Consider the following 16781-nt stretch of genomic DNA (forward strand, 5'->3'; position numbering starts at 1 on the left):
TCTCTCATTTAGGCAGTCGAGGAACAAGGAAGCGACTACGTTTTCCGGCTGTGGGCAATGGGTAACCAGTCATCCATCTGCAGTCAGTGCGGAATAATTCAGAACCACCACGGCCTCGAGTGGTACACGAAGCTGACTGGGTTGCGCCTGAATGTCGGAGCCGTCCACGTAAGTTCCAACGCGCTGTTATTTGTCAGTACTGTTGCACGCAAAGTTATCCGCGTCAAATGAATTGACAGTGTTAAACGCCCGGTTCATTCATATTTCGTACGCGGTTTCTTGCTGGCATGATGGACACTCGAAACGCATAAGGTAACCCTGCGAATACTTTTCAAATATTATATGTTATTGTGTACCTCAATGGCCTCATGTACACTGTCTCTAGATTGTCTCAAGCCTGCACCTGTGAGTGTGCCTTCATTATAGGAGGAATCAAAGACTGCGTAGGTAGGCAAGCAAGTTTCACACAACTGAACAAAGCCGCATATTACTAAAGCAGAACGCACAGGTGTATTACAGTGAAGCAGTTTATGGCTAGGGTTCCGCGCATTTTTCGTGTCCATCAACAAATCTGTGTATGAAAAAACTAAGCTCCCGAATTTGATGCGAAATCGCTTCATTCTGTGCAAACGCTTATACGTATCATCCCTAGGATATTCATTTTCAGTACATCAGTTATCATTAGCCACCATGAAATTCAAGATCGATAGGCTCTCTGGTAGATTATTTTTTGTCTTGTTTACGGGAGTATGAGTCATTCCTTAAGGTGGTATGAGCCATTCATTGTTTTACGTGACGGACAAATTTCTTGTTTGGTAGGCACAGAAATGCTTACGCATTTAATCACAGAGGTGATAAGAGAATGTGTGTGCGTCACGATGACCACCGATCAGGACAATAAATGTGTTCGTACCTGTTTCAAAACTCTGTGTCACCTCTGTGTCGTGTGCTTGACAGCTTCGCTGGACATCACCTTCAGAGTGGAATGAATCATGGGCTTTCTGTAAGGAGCCATCGACTGCTTTCAAACACCCCTCCACCAGCCTTAAAACACAAGAGATTACCTCTTGAACCAGTTGGCCACTACAACAATGACGTTAACCTCGCAATAGAATCATTCCTCTGAAAGCTTTCGCAAGACATCCGAACATATACACATCAAATGTGGCAAGCAACGTTCAGCAACACAAGCTGAGCAGCGCAAAATTTAAAGCCATTGTGGTCTAGCACACAGTGCAAGAAGGTCACAAGGCTGTTACGATGCGACCGTAGCACGTGACAGGCATTTTTGTGTGACGCACTCAGATCAGACAGAAGTATATGCATACGCGGGTCACTCATTGACAACATTTTTGTGCAAGTTGTGCAAAGCGTTCTAGTAGCAATTAGCATTGATATTCACGCTAACGGCACTCGGCTGTTGAAACTTCACTACTAAGAGTTTAACGGACTCGTACCCACAGCGGCAGTTTGCTGGTGACCAGCAAAGTTATGTGAGGAGAATGAAGGCTGTCTCGCTTGTATGGTGCTCGTCGGCGCTGATAACGATTACTGCAGGGTTGTCTTGTTCCTCAAGCGGCCTGTGGACGCGAGGCTGCACACACTGGTTCTGCTTTATACTGACACACGCCATCTACCTTATAAATGTGGGGAACCAAACATATTCTAAGTGAACTCTGCTTGATATCATGTATTTACTTCATTTCCTGAAGGAACCACGAGCCCGGCTACCTACAAATTAAAGGACGCATATTTTATCGAATAATGAGTAATGTAGATTCATAGGAGGAGAAGAAGAAGAAGAGCACGGAGCAGATACGTCTCTCACATCGGCTCCGTCTTTTTCGATGTTCCGCTGGCCAATTTTTCGAGGTACGACGATTTCAAGCACATCATCAGATTCGTGAAGTTTCCCAGACTCGACTGATACGAAGTTTCGAGGTGGGAACCAATTTTTGACAATTTTATTGGACTTTCTCTGTTCACCCCACTACGTGCGGAGCTAACCCTAGCGAGGAGCAGGGCCCATTAGGCCTTGCCGGCCTACGCGCCAGGAGGACATGGCAGACTCCCGTATGGAAGACGAAGAGGACAACAACGAGGAAGATTTCGGTTGGCAAGTGGCTACCGGACGACGATCCCGTGCTGGAAAAAAGAGCAGCAACGCGGCGAACGCGACGCCAAGTACCTCGCAAGCGTCCGGCGGCAGCAAGGGACCCGCCACCAACACCGGCTCGATCAAGTACCGTATAGTAAAGGCCTCAAGGATGCCCCAACTGCCCGAGGAGCATCGGAAAATTATAATCAGGCCACGAGGAGGGCTAAATTTGAGCAAAGTAAGTACCACCGCTATTGGAACTGCAGTGATCGAGGCTTCAGGCCTAACGGCAGAGCAAGCAAGTGAAGACATGGTGTGCCCCAACTTCACGCAAAATATCGTGGTGGTGAGCACGCCTGACCCAGACCATGCGGCAAGGTACGTGAGAATGAAGTCCTTCAAAATCGTGAACACGGAGTACGAGGTCAATGCGTACGAGACGGCCCCGCACGCCACGTGCAAAGGGGTGATTAGACAAGTCGACATCAGGGACTCCCAGTCTACTATCACAAGGAATATCGTGCATGAGCGCCACCCGCTCGCTTTGGCCGCCAAGCGCATAAAGACGTCAGGCTCAGTCATCGTCCTCTTCGATGGACTGAAAGTGCCAAGCTTTGTGCGCTACGGGCCGACCTTGTTAAGATGTTATCTCTACAGGAAACAATTTGATGTGTGCTTCACTTGTGGTAGGGTAGGACACCGCTCGGACGTGTGCCCCACGCCGGACTCTGTTCAGTGTAGAGGGTGTGGAGCCCCCAACCCACGAGCGGACCACGTTTGCACGCCAAGTGCAAGTTCTGTGGAGGAGACCATCCCACCGGAGACAAGGTGTGCAAGCAGAGATTTCAAACACCCTATGTGGTACGAGCTCGCCGAAGGGAACGCGCCCGGTCGCGATCGGCCGCGAGGGAGAGAAGCCGCTCCAAGTCGGGAGGAGCCCAGGCACTCTTAGAAGATGGAACACCCGGTGCCAAGCCGACAGTTGGGACCGCCTGGGCGGATAAAGTCAAAGGTACGGTGAGAATCGTTGGTGGCGCCACTACGCCGGCGGTGACTGAAAGCAATGATGCCAGAATAGAACAGTTGATTAGGGAGGTAAACTCTTTGCGTAAAGCTAATGCAGAGCTGACCAAACAGGTAGCAGAACTGAAAAAGAAGGCACAGCCGAGCCCTGCCAGCGTAGCAGTAGCCAGACCAGTAGGTCAAAGCAACGAACCAGGCGAGGGAGATAACTCCCCGCCCCGAAAAAAAGAGCAGTAAGCCCCGAAACTGACTCGGTTTTCGAAGTCCTTAGCGAGCTGAAAGAGGTAATCAAAGAAATTAGAGAAACGACGGAAAGGACTAACTTTAAAGTGGATAAACTATGGAAATGGAGGTTAACGGCCGAACAGCGATTCAAGAAACTCGAATCGAAATGCGACGACGACGAATTCTTGCCGTCAGAATCAGAAAGCGTAAAATCGCTCTCCGGAACGTCAGGGGGCGCTCCAAAGAGATCGATCGCGGGTAACAGCAAAATTAACCCATTCAATAATCATGGATAGCGCCCACAGTTTTAGTGTGTGGCAGTGGAATTGTCGCGGATTCCACAACAAAAAGGCATCGCTGCGCCAATTAATTAGATCGATGGGGGTCAAACCAAAAGTACTTATGCTGCAGGAAACTTTAGCGGACGAAGTAAAGCTAACCGGGTACAAATCGGTATGTAGAGAAAAAGATTCCGGAAGGGGATTGGCCACCCTCGTTGACAAAAAGCTACCCTTTATCGAACACGATATCCATCTCGGACTGAGTAAAATCGAGTATATCCTAGTAGAAGTCGTACTCAAAAGGCACAAGGGCAGGGCGCAGAGTATCTTCTGCCTGAACATTTATAGCAGTCCCACCTCCAAGAAACAAAGCTTTAGGGCACTTTTCAACAAGGCACTCGCAGTCGCAAAGAGCTCTCCGCTCATCATCGGAGGGGACTTTAATGCCCCCTACCAAGCGTGGGGATACGCTTGGAATACAAAGAAAGGTGAGGGGTTATGGAACCTTGCCACGGACCTGGGACTGTGCCTGATCACAGATCCGACTTTCCCCACCCGCTGTGGCACGTCCACGTGCAGGGACTCTACGCCCGACCTAACTTTTGTCAACAACTCGAAACAAGCTAGTTGGGAAAACTCGGGCACCGATCTAGGCAGCGACCACTATATCATACACATAAGTATAGGTATGCCGAAACAAGAGACTAGAACCTTTCGGTGCACGGACTGGGACCTTTTTAGGAAAGTTAGAGCGAAGAGACTAGAATCGGAACCGATAGAAGCGGGCAGACAGTCCTTCCAGACCTGGATCAACCAGCTCGAAGAGGACCTCAGGGAGGCCACTAAAGAAATTAAGACAGAAGAAAACATAGAGAGCATGGACAGTAGGCTCGCGCATCTGATCGAGGCCAAACAATCCATTCTGCAAAGATGGAAAACGCAAAGACTGAACCGAAAGCTCAGGAAAAAGATAGCGTTGCTAAACAGACAGATCGAGGAGCATTCGAGAACGCTCGTGAAACAGCAGTGGGACGAAGTTTGCCACTTGGCAGACGGCAGAATCAAACATGGAGGCAGTTGGAACATCCTCAAACATCTATTGAACGAGAGCGACACTAAGTCAAACAAGAGAACAGCAATTACAAAACTGGTACATCAAGTCAGCCAGTGCATGACTCAGGAGGTAGTCATGAGACAGCTCGCGGACAAATATCTCCCGCTCGAACAACCGGGCGATAGCGACGAACGCGTGGAGTACATGGGAGGACCGTGCGAGGAAATGGACCGCGATTTCACCGAGGGTGAGGTACGGGCCGCCCTCCACGGTCTATCTAGTAGATCGGCAGCCGGACCCGACGGTACTACCAATAAACTCTTAATGAATCTAGACGATGAGTCGATCACTTTCCTGACGGATCATTTCACCGAGCTGTGGAGAAAGGGAGACTATCCGGAGGAATGGAAGATAGCTAACACCATCCTCATACCAAAACCGGGCAAACCACTCCATCTGGATAACCTACGTCCAATATCGCTTACATCGTGCATAGGTAAAGCTATGGAACACGTTATTCTTAACAGACTAACTAGATACGTCGAGCAAAATGACATACTCCCGTATAACATGATCGGTTTCCGGCCCGGACTATCGACTCAGGACGCCATGCTCCTGATCAAACACCAGCTCATACACGTTAGCCCGGTGCACGCGAGAGCGATTCTGGGACTAGACGTCGAAAAAGCTTTCGATCGCATAGAGCACAAGGCCATCCTCGAGGTCCTGTCCGAGCTGGGGTTGGGCGAGAGGCTATACAGTGCAGTCAAGGCGTTTCTGGGCGGTAGGCAAGCGAGCCTCACGCTAGGTGAACTAAAATCAAAGGTGATGAACCTGGGAAACAGGGGCACCCCGCAAGGGGCCGTACTTTCGCCCATGCTATTTAATCTAGCAATGACCAGAGTCGCGAGGAAACTGGAGAGCATAGAAGGTATACACTTTGCAATATACGCCGATGATATAACCATATGGAGCGCCAACGGTAACGTAGGCCAAACGGAGACCAGACTGCAAGAGAGCATACACGCCGTGGAAAGCACGCTAGGCGAGATGGGACTCAATTGTTCGGCGGCAAAGTCGGAGCTTTTGGTCCTAAAACATCGACGCAGGGGTCGAAGACCCAGGGGCTACGTCCCCGGGGAGGAACCCAAGATTATGTTACGCTGTCACGACGGATCCGCGATCAGGCAGGTGGAAAATATTAAAGTTTTAGGCTTCCACATAGCAGCGGGAGGTACAAACCTGAATGCCATTCAGCACATTTCCAACAAGACGGACCAAGTCATCAGATTACTAAGGAGAATCGGCAACAGACACAGAGGCCTGGGTGAGGACAGCGCTCTAAGGCTAGTGCACGCCTTCGCTCTCTGTCACTTCACCTACGTGGCAGGTCTATTTAAATGGTCGCAGGCCGAGCTGAACAAGCTAAACACTCTGATCAGAAAGTTAGTGAAGGCTACCCTAGGTATACCCATCAACACCTCGAACGTGAAGCTCATGAACCTAGGCGTGCACAATACGATAGAAGAGATGGCGGAAGCGCAACAGATGGCGCAGCAGGAAAGACTGACGAAAACGCGAGCGGGCAGGCTTATACTCAAAGCGATAGGGACAGACCCAAATAGATCAATGAACCCGAAGGAATCCGAGGTAGAATTGAGCGCGAAACTTAGAGACGCGATCAGAACCACCCCCCTCCCGAGAAATATGCACCCGGAACACAATGTTAGCAGGAGAAAAGCGAGAGCGAAAGCTTTGTTGAAAGAAATTGAACAGCTAGGACAACAGGCGGCCCTTGTAGACGCTGCCTGGGTCAAAGGCAAGGAGGCCTACACCGCCGTGGTGGTCGACAGCCGGGGCGAGGTACGGGACGCCATCACCATCTTCACTAAGGATTCCACGGTGGCGGAGCAAGCCGCGATTGCTCTAGCCATCAGGAACCGTAAATGGTCTTTCATCTATAGCGATTCCAAAGCAGTAATTAAGAGCTTTGACAAAGGCTATGTAGCTGGGACTGCGGCTAAAATTATCGACAAGGTCGAAACTATCAAAACTGAAATCCGATGGTTTCCTGCACATATGGGACAAGTGGACGAGACTCGGCCCAACCTCAACGAGGTGACGAACGACCTGGCACGAGGACTTGCTTGCCGTGCCGGTCAGAACCGAACCGACGCCCACTACCATTCCGGGGAACATAAAGATCACTTACTAACTTACGACATAACTAAATATTACTACTTGGGGCGTAGGCAATTCCCTCTGCCACACGTAAAATTGAACAGGGCTCAGGCAGTGACGCTACGTTTACTGCAAACCGGGACGTACCCCACTCCGTATTTCATAAATAAAATTCACCCAGAAAGAGAAATTAGGACAGAATGTAACGTGTGCGATGGCATCATTGACATCAGACACATGCTGGCGGGCTGTCCCGCGACTCTCGCCGACCCCGAAGAAAAATGGCTTTACCGGCACAAGTTCATAACAAGCTCTTCATATCAAGATCAGCTACGGGCTGTCCAGAGGGTCCACGATGACGCCATAAGGCTCGGCTTGGCGGTGCCGACGTGGACGCTGCCCGCCTCGGTCTGAAAAGACCGGGCTTCAGGACGCTAATAAAGTTTTGTGAATGAAATGAATGAATTCATACTCGATGCCGCAGTAATATCATGAATGAAGGAAGGAAAAAGTGGAGAAGGAAAGGTAGGGAGGTTAACCAGTTTAGCTCAACCGGATTGCTACCCTACACATGGGATCGGGATGGGGGGGATGAGAGATGGGGAGGGGAGAGAGAGAGAGAGAGCACATAGCACAGCACACACATCGTCAGTTACAGTCCGTCACTCTTGCGTGGTACGTGACATCACTGTCACAGCCGCTTATCCAAGCCCTGTCTCTTTCAAAAACCGAAGTAGTCCCTTCGTCGCCTTCAGCTGTGATGTCGCAGTGGTATCATTGGCGTCAAAGAGCCGGTGAGATGAGCTGCGGATCGTAGCAAGAGTCTTATATGCGCGCAATGACAAAAAAGAGAGATAAATGACCACCCAAACACTACGACAGTTGGTTAACCAGCAAAGCTGAAGCGTGTGGCCCCGGTGCTTATCAATGGGTGAATTCCGACGGTTCATTAAACGACGGCTTGGTAGGCTGCCGGATCCTCGGTACGCAGTCGCTGCTCGCGCTCGACTGCACGAGCCTGTTCTTGTGTCTGGGCTGCAGCATCGGCACGGCGTAGACGAGCTCGTTCCCGGTTCTGCTCGCGGCGTCGCTGATCAAAAGCTATTTCAGAGCCGGAGAGAAACTGCTGCGCGCGTGCTCAACTGCGACGGAGAGCAGCGACGTCACTAGTGCGCAGCCACTCGCACACCTCTCTTTCTCTTTCTTTTCTTCGCGCATGCACATGGGATTGTGCTGGAGGAGTTTTCGGCGTACAGGCGACGGACGGACGGACGAATCGGCTAGCCATAAACAACTTCGCTGTAAGGATTGCGCTTTAGTAAGCTTCACTGCAGTACAGCAATGTAATGCGGTAAAGCACACACATAGCGTTGCAGTGAAGCATACTAAATGAAAAGGGAGAACCAGGCACGTCCGCCTTTGCGCACATATCGGATTGGCACGACTTATAGTGGCTAGCAGATCAATTCGGCCAACACATCGCCACAAACGTTTCCCCTACTCCTTCACGGTTTTCTTTTCTTCTTTTTTATTATTTGCTTTTCTACGCTCTGCTGCTCCGAATATGATGCCTAGTTCAGTACGAATGCACACATTATCTCCGACTACAGTACGATCACTGAGTCGTCTAAGAAGTATACTGGCACGCTTGGAGAGATTTATCTGATGCAACTCTATCAATTTAAGCCCTTGTCCGCGCCTCTATAAATATTGCAATCTAAGCCCTTGTCTGCGCCTCTATAAACATAAAAAAATTGCGTTCTAGTCCCCTTTGAGGGCTTACACACAGGGGCGCCAGCGGGGCGAAACAGAAGCATCACATTCGTATTAACGCGATAGCGTTAAGGAGTCCATGTCGCAGAAAATCTGGCCTCGGTGTCGGCGTCCCACGTCAGCGTTGGACGTCGTTTCGTCAAAAAAAAAAATCGTATCAAATTCCGAAGCACGCATATCCAACGACTCCTCTAGCACTAAATTTGCTCATACCTTGTCTTTCACTTTTTACAAAGTTATTCCTCGGAATTTTGAGAATGGCAGCCCACGAACAAATGTAGTGACAAAAAAAAAACACCGACAGCGCATATCTTTTATGTTTGCGCTTTTCAGATTTAAATATTAAAAGTGCGAAACATTCACAGGAGATCGACCCACGTAAGGGGCCGCGTTTCTACCAGAAAGCTTGCCTTCGCGCATAGCGTTCGCAGCCAGCGTTTCCCGCTAAAGGTTAAGGTTACATAAACTGCAGTTGCCGGGAAGCATGAAAATCAGTCAGGGGTCTTTAAACGCTGTCGCGTTCCACTCTTAAAGGCGAAGCTTAAGCGTCCTCCAAATTTGTTCTGCTCTCGTATTTCAGTCGTGTGCTGTAGTCGCGTGAAATGCATGGCAGCGAAAGCGACGACTCTAACAGCATGCTTACGTCCGTTCTCAGGGAAAAAAGGGAGCGTCGCATTTATTAATACTTATTTAATGTTTCCGTGTGACATACTGACCTGAATTGAAATGAGCGCTTTTTCCCATTCACTCCTCCCTCCAGCGTTCTGTGGCCTTGTCAGACTCCGTCTGCGCAATATTTCTCTGGGTATGACCCCCAGCGCATCGCCGAGTACACAGAAACCGCATGATGGCGCCACTTACCGGCACAGCAGCATCCAACAACATATAAGCTATTCTCTGCCGCAATACTAGAGGGAAATGCAGCAAAGCGCGTCCCTTCTCGTAGACAGAAGACGCCAGCTTCTTCTAGCTTTAAATTCCTTTAAAAGCGTACTTTTTGCACTTGACCGCTGAAGCGCCCAGCAACACAGCAGTCGCTAAGAACCGTGTGCCAAAATTACGGCCTCCAACGATGCCAAACAAGCACTTCCACCGGCTTCATGCAGTCAAACTACAGACTGCGTCTTTTTACAGCGAAGCTGTGTATCGCTAGGGCATTTCCGTCGTCGGTCGTCCGCGAACAACCCGCGAACTAGCTCGTAGGCGCCCCTCGGTGCAACCGCGCGAACGCGCTCGTGCCACTGCTCATGCGTTCGTCGTCTCCTTCCACAGCTGGCTACACTGCCGCTCATTGCTTAAGGGGGTATGAGCCATTATTGTATGTAACTCGTATGGTATGAGCCATTCATTAGTAAGTGAAACTATCATAATCATCATCAACAACTACGATCACCAGCAATCGCTCGAGCATTGTCGTCTTATTCCACAGCTGGCTCGCTTGCACCCATCGGCGCAACCACAAGAGCGCAACCACTCGAATGCGCCCGTGCCTATGCTCGCACGATCGTCGTAGTCGTCGTCTGAAAAAACATCTGGCTCCGTTGCCGCTCATCATTCCAGCGTAGAAGTTCATTTCTCTTCTGTCGTCGTAATGAGGAGGGCACGTTATTTTTTATTTAATTCTTTTTATTCGTGGTGGTATGAACTATTGCTTAAGTATGTATGAGCCATTCATTGTCTTACATGACGGACGCATTTAATAACAGACGTAATACGAAAATGTGTGTGCAGACCTATCCTCACGATGACCACCCATAAGGACAATAAATATCTTCGTACCTTTGTTCAAAATTCTATGTCGCCTCTGTATCGTGTGCTAAAAACTTCGCTGTTCATCGACCTTCACAGAGTGAAATAGCTCATGATTTTTTTTTTTTTTTGTCTGTAAGCATTCCGCTTCGGATGGCAAGCAGGCAAGCTCTCTTGTGGCACAAGCAACAATATTACGAAATTAGTGGTAGCAGGACACATTATTTTTACTGTGAACTTTTCTCACTGAATGTGCGCTATAATAAAAAAGGCGACGCAACAATGAAAAATCGCAGTAAACGTGCTACCTTTTGGCACACAGTCTTTTATATTGTAAAGTCAATCCATCAGGGAACATGCTTCGCATGCGCAACTTATGTAAGGGCTGTCTTGGAGGCATAAGGCACCAGACAATGTGTTCCATATATATGCTTATTCTTTATTACTCCCTTTAAGTGAATATCCGAGGCGAAGCTAATGGGCACTAACGGCACTGCCGGTTGCTTCTTTTCTGATGGCTCAGTAATATAAGTGAAGTGGTGTTGCACCTGCCGTTAATCTTCGTTGCCTCGCCCCGACAGAACACACCCCACTGGAGGCTCCGAAATATTCCCAAACGATACGGCAACGACAGCCTTGGTGGGATAGAGCAGGCCTACGTCATCGCCTTGTCTCACTACTTCAACTTCACGTACGTAATAACATTTGGTTTAATCAACAAAACTTCTGCAAGCGCCCGTTTAAAAAATTTCTACCGCATTACCGCTTAAGAATTTGGCAGCGCGTGCCAGTTGTCAGAAGACCGCGCAAAATAAAACACGCAGGACAAAAACTCAGACACCAATTCGACGAACAGTTCTTGTAGAGGACTATATTCAAAGCTAACAAAAAAAAGTAAATCTTGCAAGTATCAGATCTTGAATAAGATATGGGACATCTTGCCACCAAAAAAAAGTTAAAAAATGAAACTCCAGTCATCCGAAACACTAACATAGGTCTCCAAACACGAAACAGCTGCAAGCGCTTTGTTGAATCGGCTAGACGTTTTTGCGCCGCAGAACCTTGATATGGTTGCACAATTATCCTCACTATACCCGCCTCCCTCCTCCCCCCTTCTCGAGAAGAGGCCCTTGATGTTAGTAAGTTGTTAGTAAGTTCTTAGTACGCTGTTTTTCTTTCTCCTCGCGGCCGCCGCGTTCCAAGCCGGAGGATGACGTACACGTGCTCGTGCGGTGACGTCGCTCGTGGTGACACGTGAATTCGAGAATTATTCAAGGCAACATCTATTTGTGTAATACGTTGCTTGAATAGACTAATTAAAGCTTAGAAAATAATAAAACGCACAACCCGAATGTCCGCGTATTTTCGTTTTACTTCGCGCCGCAGCAAGAGAGATGTACTTCCGTTTCGTCTGCATGTTCCCACGTCGTGCAGTCGCGCGCGGACACTGAAACTATGTCATTTTCTACCGTGTTCCAGCGCGGGAACACGCTCTGTGATCCGCATGTGTCTGTTTCAGTATTCGTGTAGCACTGACTTATAACGCTACTCAGGTGTCCTCGCGCACAGCGCGCAAAATCGTGCGCTGCGCGAAACGAGACAATCACAACAGCTCGTGCGCGACGCCATCAGCGTAAATGCGCCGCGCTGCAAGAAAGCGACGAGAAAAAAATTTCGCAGCTCCGCCCGAAAGCCGAAGAACCAATTGCGATAGCAAATTAGTAGGTAAATGTTCGAAGTAAGGATAGTAGTTTTATCGGCCTAGTACAGACTCGTAAACATTCGCTTACTAACTAAATTAACAATGACAGTATGTGTAGGCGTGACTCAACGAGGAGGTAGAAAGAAACAGACACACATAGAGCACTGTCTTTGTGTGTCTGCTTCTTTCTACATCCTCGTTCAGTGGCGTTTACATTTTCTATCATGGATTCAAACCAACTAGCCCGTCAACGTGCTTTAACTAAGTTAGCCAACGCGGTGTCACGCGCTCACAGGTAAGCATGAACACATCTCGCTCGATGAGCGCAGAAACTCGCTGTGAAAATTCTGGAATGAGGAATCGCGGCAGCAGCAAGCGAATTGACCTTCGTGCATATCTCGCTTCAGCGCGAACGAAACGTCTAAAGCACATCGCACACGAAGCTACCGGCACTACGCGCACTCTGTAAACATGGCAGTTCGCTTTGAATATGAGGCCCGCCGCGGGCGCGCACTTTAGCCACGTTGCAGACCGCTTTCAAGACACACGAGCGCCGCCAAAGGCGTCTACTGGGCGTCCGCGATTCGCGTGACCAACGCCGTAGTAAACGCCGCGCTTGCGTCCACTCTGTACGGAGCGGCGGGCGAGGACACCAAAACCATGTAGCAGCCGCCGGAGAACACCCCTCCTCCCTCGTCTCACCCCCCTATCTCGAGCGCCACCGGAGAGGACACGCATCCGGGTGGGGCTCCTCGCTCGCGCACGCGAGATCGAACCGCGTTCGCCGGCTCACCCTCACACGCTTTCACTCATACGGAACCTCACGGCGACGGCGACGGCAGGAATGCGCTTGGAGTGTCCATATAATTGCTATTGCAATAAAAGGATCGCAGCTTGCCCTAGTGGTGCAAGGCTGGAGTCAAGAGCGGAGCTTGTGGTGCACCTAGATTTTGCTTGGCTTGTTTAAGTTGTTTGTAGGTTTTTGCAAGGTTATGCTAGGTTTTGCTAAGTAGTTGGTATACGCTTGGCTAAGTCGTTTCTAGGTTTTGAGAGGTTATGCTAGGTTTTGCTAAGTTGTCTCGGCGGGCTTGACGTTGGAAGTTTTCGAGCAGTCGAAGGCCGGGAACGCTTTCTCGGCGACGTCGAGTGTTCAGGCGCCCACTCGCATTCTGTACTGAGACTAGGGGTCCTCGACTTGGCTCCACCTCTTCGCAGCTTCGGCGCGGCGTTCCGGATTAGCTCGGCGGCGACGCATCGCTTCTTGCTTGGCAGTACGGCACTCTCCTTGGCAAGCCGCTTTTTAACGCGATAGCGTTAAGGAGCTCGTGTCGCAGAAAAGCCGGTGTCGTCGGCGTCGGGTGTCGGCGTTTGCGGCGTTGACCGTGAGCGATAAATCACGGCAGGCGCTTCATAAATAAAAAGCAACTTCCAAGATTGGCCCGGTGGGAATCGAACCAGGGTCTCCGGAATGTGAGACGGAGACGCTACCACTCAGCCACGAGTTCGATGCTTCCAAGCGGTGCAAACGCGCCTCTAGTGAATGCGGTGTTGCCTTCGAAACGAGCCGTGTAAAGTTATACTGCGGTGTATATCGGTAATTATGAACATGTAAGGTACAGAAGTCACAATTACACGAGTTGCGAAGTGCGTTTCCGCTGCATTTCTTCTGCGCTTTCCGCACACGCAGAGCCATCTTGCGGCAAACACAGAAGACCCCCTCCTCTCAATGTACGGCGCTGCCCCGACAGGAGGCGCGCCGCGCGCGCATTGGGACCGCTGCCAGGCGCGTCGCGGGACTCCCTCTCCCCTGACGACGCTTCGCCGTGCTCCCGGTTTAGATTACTATCTATCTCTCTGCCCGTGCCGATCACGACGTTTGGCTGGCGTAGATCGTTTCCCCTCCGAGACACCGAGTTCTTTGGTTCGTTCCGTTCGCTCAGGCGCACGTTTCGTTGCCGCGCCGAACGCTGCGTTGCTCGACGCTCACCGCGTGATAGGTGGGCGCTAAGTCCGATGCGGGGCGCATCGTAAGTGATCGCTGTGCCGTAGCGCATTGTCTTATACCCCTTGGCGGGTTTACGGGAACGCTGTCGCGTCCCACTCTTGAAGGCGAAGCTTAAGCGTCCTCCAATTTTTCTTCGGGCGTCCGGACTTTCTTCGGTCTTCCCATGGCAGCAGCACGTACACACGGAGTAGAGGAGGCGGGAGATGTGTCGCCGCGCCGGCTGTTCCGATCTTTTATTCGCCTGTGACGTCACGACTCCACCCTACGCGCGAGGGGTGCGAGGAGGTTACGTGGCTCGGTGCTCTCGCAGGTGGCTGCTAGGCAACGCGAAGCGGCACACGGCGTCCTTCCTTTCTTTAGATCACTATCATCACAGCTCGGCTGAGTTTTCTGGTAACCCTCCACGGCGGAACTAATGCTTAAACAGCTCCGCTGTCAGAAATGAAGGTTGGGCCCGTGACGTATGCGATACGCGATCCTCGAGGTCCAGTATGGAATAACGCAGGAATGTGATTTCGCTTGCGTAAGTTAGGCGGGGCAAGTGCAGAGAGTGGCAGTGAAGCTCACCTCCTGAAATCATGGCTTCGCGGCACTGAAATATTTTTATCTCGGCTATTAGTGAGCCGATTTGAAAAATGTTTGCGGCGAAACGCTCCCCAGAGGACACGTAACAACTTCCAGCGCATAACCAAAATTTTCTATAGGCCGGGCCTGGTGAGAGGCCCTTTAATGATCACGGCGCTTGTGAGTGTCGTGCGATTTTCGTACACTGTTTTATTTTTGTGAGTGATTGAATTATCGTGTCTCTCATTCATTTACTCACTCCGGTCTAGTATATGCAATGAAACAGTTCAATATTGCCCTGTGCACGCCTGAAATTTTGCGCAAAAGATTGGTTTGCACCTCGTATACGCGTATAAACAGAAATGGCACGTTTTTGATATCACGTCACATTATCTTACGTGGACAATCAATGATGTGGACAGGGTAGACGCTCTGTCCTGTCCTGCTTACTTCGCGCTTGTCTTGTCCACAACGTTTCTTCCGGTCTTTTTTCTTCGCTCGACAGTAAACCACACTGCACCAACTGGCCTCCCCGTCAACCATTCTGAAAAACGAGTAAAGTTGTTACTATTGCACATATGGAATCGAGAGGCTACAAGAATTAAAACAAAAATGTGGGCATCAGTGGCATGTTTACGTACTCTTTTGTACCAAGCTCTCATATATGCTGAAAGTGAAAGCAGAGTTAATGTCACCAAAACTATTCCAGGTATAACGTCGTTCCGGACGCCGAAAGCAAGTTTGGCGGACTGGACGGTGACAAATGGAGCGGCATGATCGGCCAAGTGCATCGCAAGGCAATGTACACCCTTATTGACATTTCCGCACGCGCGAAAAATTGCAATCTTCCTGCGCATTCTTCATAGTGAGAAAGGTGGCAGTCGAGTACCATGTCAAGTGCATGTATCACTAGCATTCTGGAGGCGGCGATTCTCGGCGTCCAAAAAGGTTTATACGTTAGTACATCTTCGCTAGGTTTTTCGATTATGCTTTCAAAAGTGCAGTTGTGGAAGAGAGAGAAATAAATAATTTGAAATTATCATAGTTTAAGTATGCTCATTCCCGGCTGGCTACACCACACGTGGGAAAGGAGAAAGGGGGAAACAGAGATACGAAGGAACCGGGAGAGTCAGTGTGCGCGCACCCACAGACGAAAGTTCACTCACGTATAGCCTCAAGCGTTCGTATAACTCAGTTGCCTTCAAGAAACGCATTAGCGCTTGTCGAACTACGAAAGGGTAATACCGCTGAACATATGATGCGAAACCAGAAGTGTAGAATCTACTTGGTCGGCTGTCCATTCCGGATCGTTGCCTCTGTGATTAGACATCCGCCAGAAATTTCGTTGCAGCGGCTGTTTTCAGCTCGCTTGAGGGGATCGGCATTCACGTCCAGCATTTCTACACACGGTTAACCTTGCTAGACGAGTCGTGGCGTGGGTCATTCAAACGCTAAAGCGAAAAATTTTCACCTGATGTCCATTCATATATCTAAGTTCGTAAATCAAGATGAGACCAACAGTCAAGCTATGACCCTGGCGAAAAAGTTGTGCACCGTGAAACAACGTTACGAAAAAGGCAACAGCGGCCTTCGTCAAAGATCGTACATCAGGTAGGCGGTCTCGTTCAGCACCCAATAAATGTTTCGAAGCCCAAGGACCGGTTCAACGGGCCTTTCAACAGCGAGGGCGATGAAAAGAGATCGAGAAATTCCGCAACAAGATTTCGCAGATCCCGTCAGGTAGCAACAGGTGCGGTTATTAATGTACACAATGAAGGCTTACTGGCCTGACGTGGTTACTTGGCTTTCATGCGCACGCGCGCAGGCAGAAGCATGAGAAATGACCACTCAAGCCACCCCGCTGAGCATCAGGCCTAAACCTGCCTCAGTTGCGTGACGGCTCAATTACGTCGCTATCGGCGCATTCTCGACATGTTAATGTAATATCGCAATCCACTGCGTATGCTCGACTGTGGTACTTGTGCCCAGTGTGTCAAGGTCAGACTATATCTTTTTCAAGCTTTGTCGCATCCCTTGAACAGTTATCGGTGCACCGGGAGCTTGAAAGGGTGAGCCACACAGGTGCAGCATATCTTTTGAGATAGTGCAGTTGTAAGGTCTTTGTA

General features: G+C 49.8%; 1 protein-coding gene and 1 long non-coding RNA gene across 2 annotated transcripts in view; one reads left to right on the plus strand and one right to left on the minus strand.

The window, feature by feature from the left end:
• Positions 1-973, minus strand: part of LOC135915426 (glycerophosphocholine cholinephosphodiesterase ENPP6-like) — a 176974-nt gene extending 176001 nt beyond the window's left edge. Inside the window, exon 1 of the mRNA XM_065448493.2 lies at positions 914-973. The gene's annotated coding sequence lies outside the window, so the exon portion shown is untranslated. The remainder of the gene's footprint in view (positions 1-913) is intronic.
• LOC135915429 (uncharacterized) lies at positions 32-15462 on the plus strand. Its single transcript, XR_010568619.1, has 3 exons — positions 32-168; positions 10966-11075; positions 15365-15462. It is a non-coding gene; the product is annotated as an uncharacterized lncRNA (long non-coding RNA).
• Positions 15463-16781: the final 1319 nt, after the last annotated feature.

Source organism: Dermacentor albipictus, chromosome 4 (genome assembly GCF_038994185.2).
Source record: "Dermacentor albipictus isolate Rhodes 1998 colony chromosome 4, USDA_Dalb.pri_finalv2, whole genome shotgun sequence".
Lineage (NCBI taxonomy): Eukaryota > Metazoa > Arthropoda > Arachnida > Ixodida > Ixodidae > Dermacentor > Dermacentor albipictus.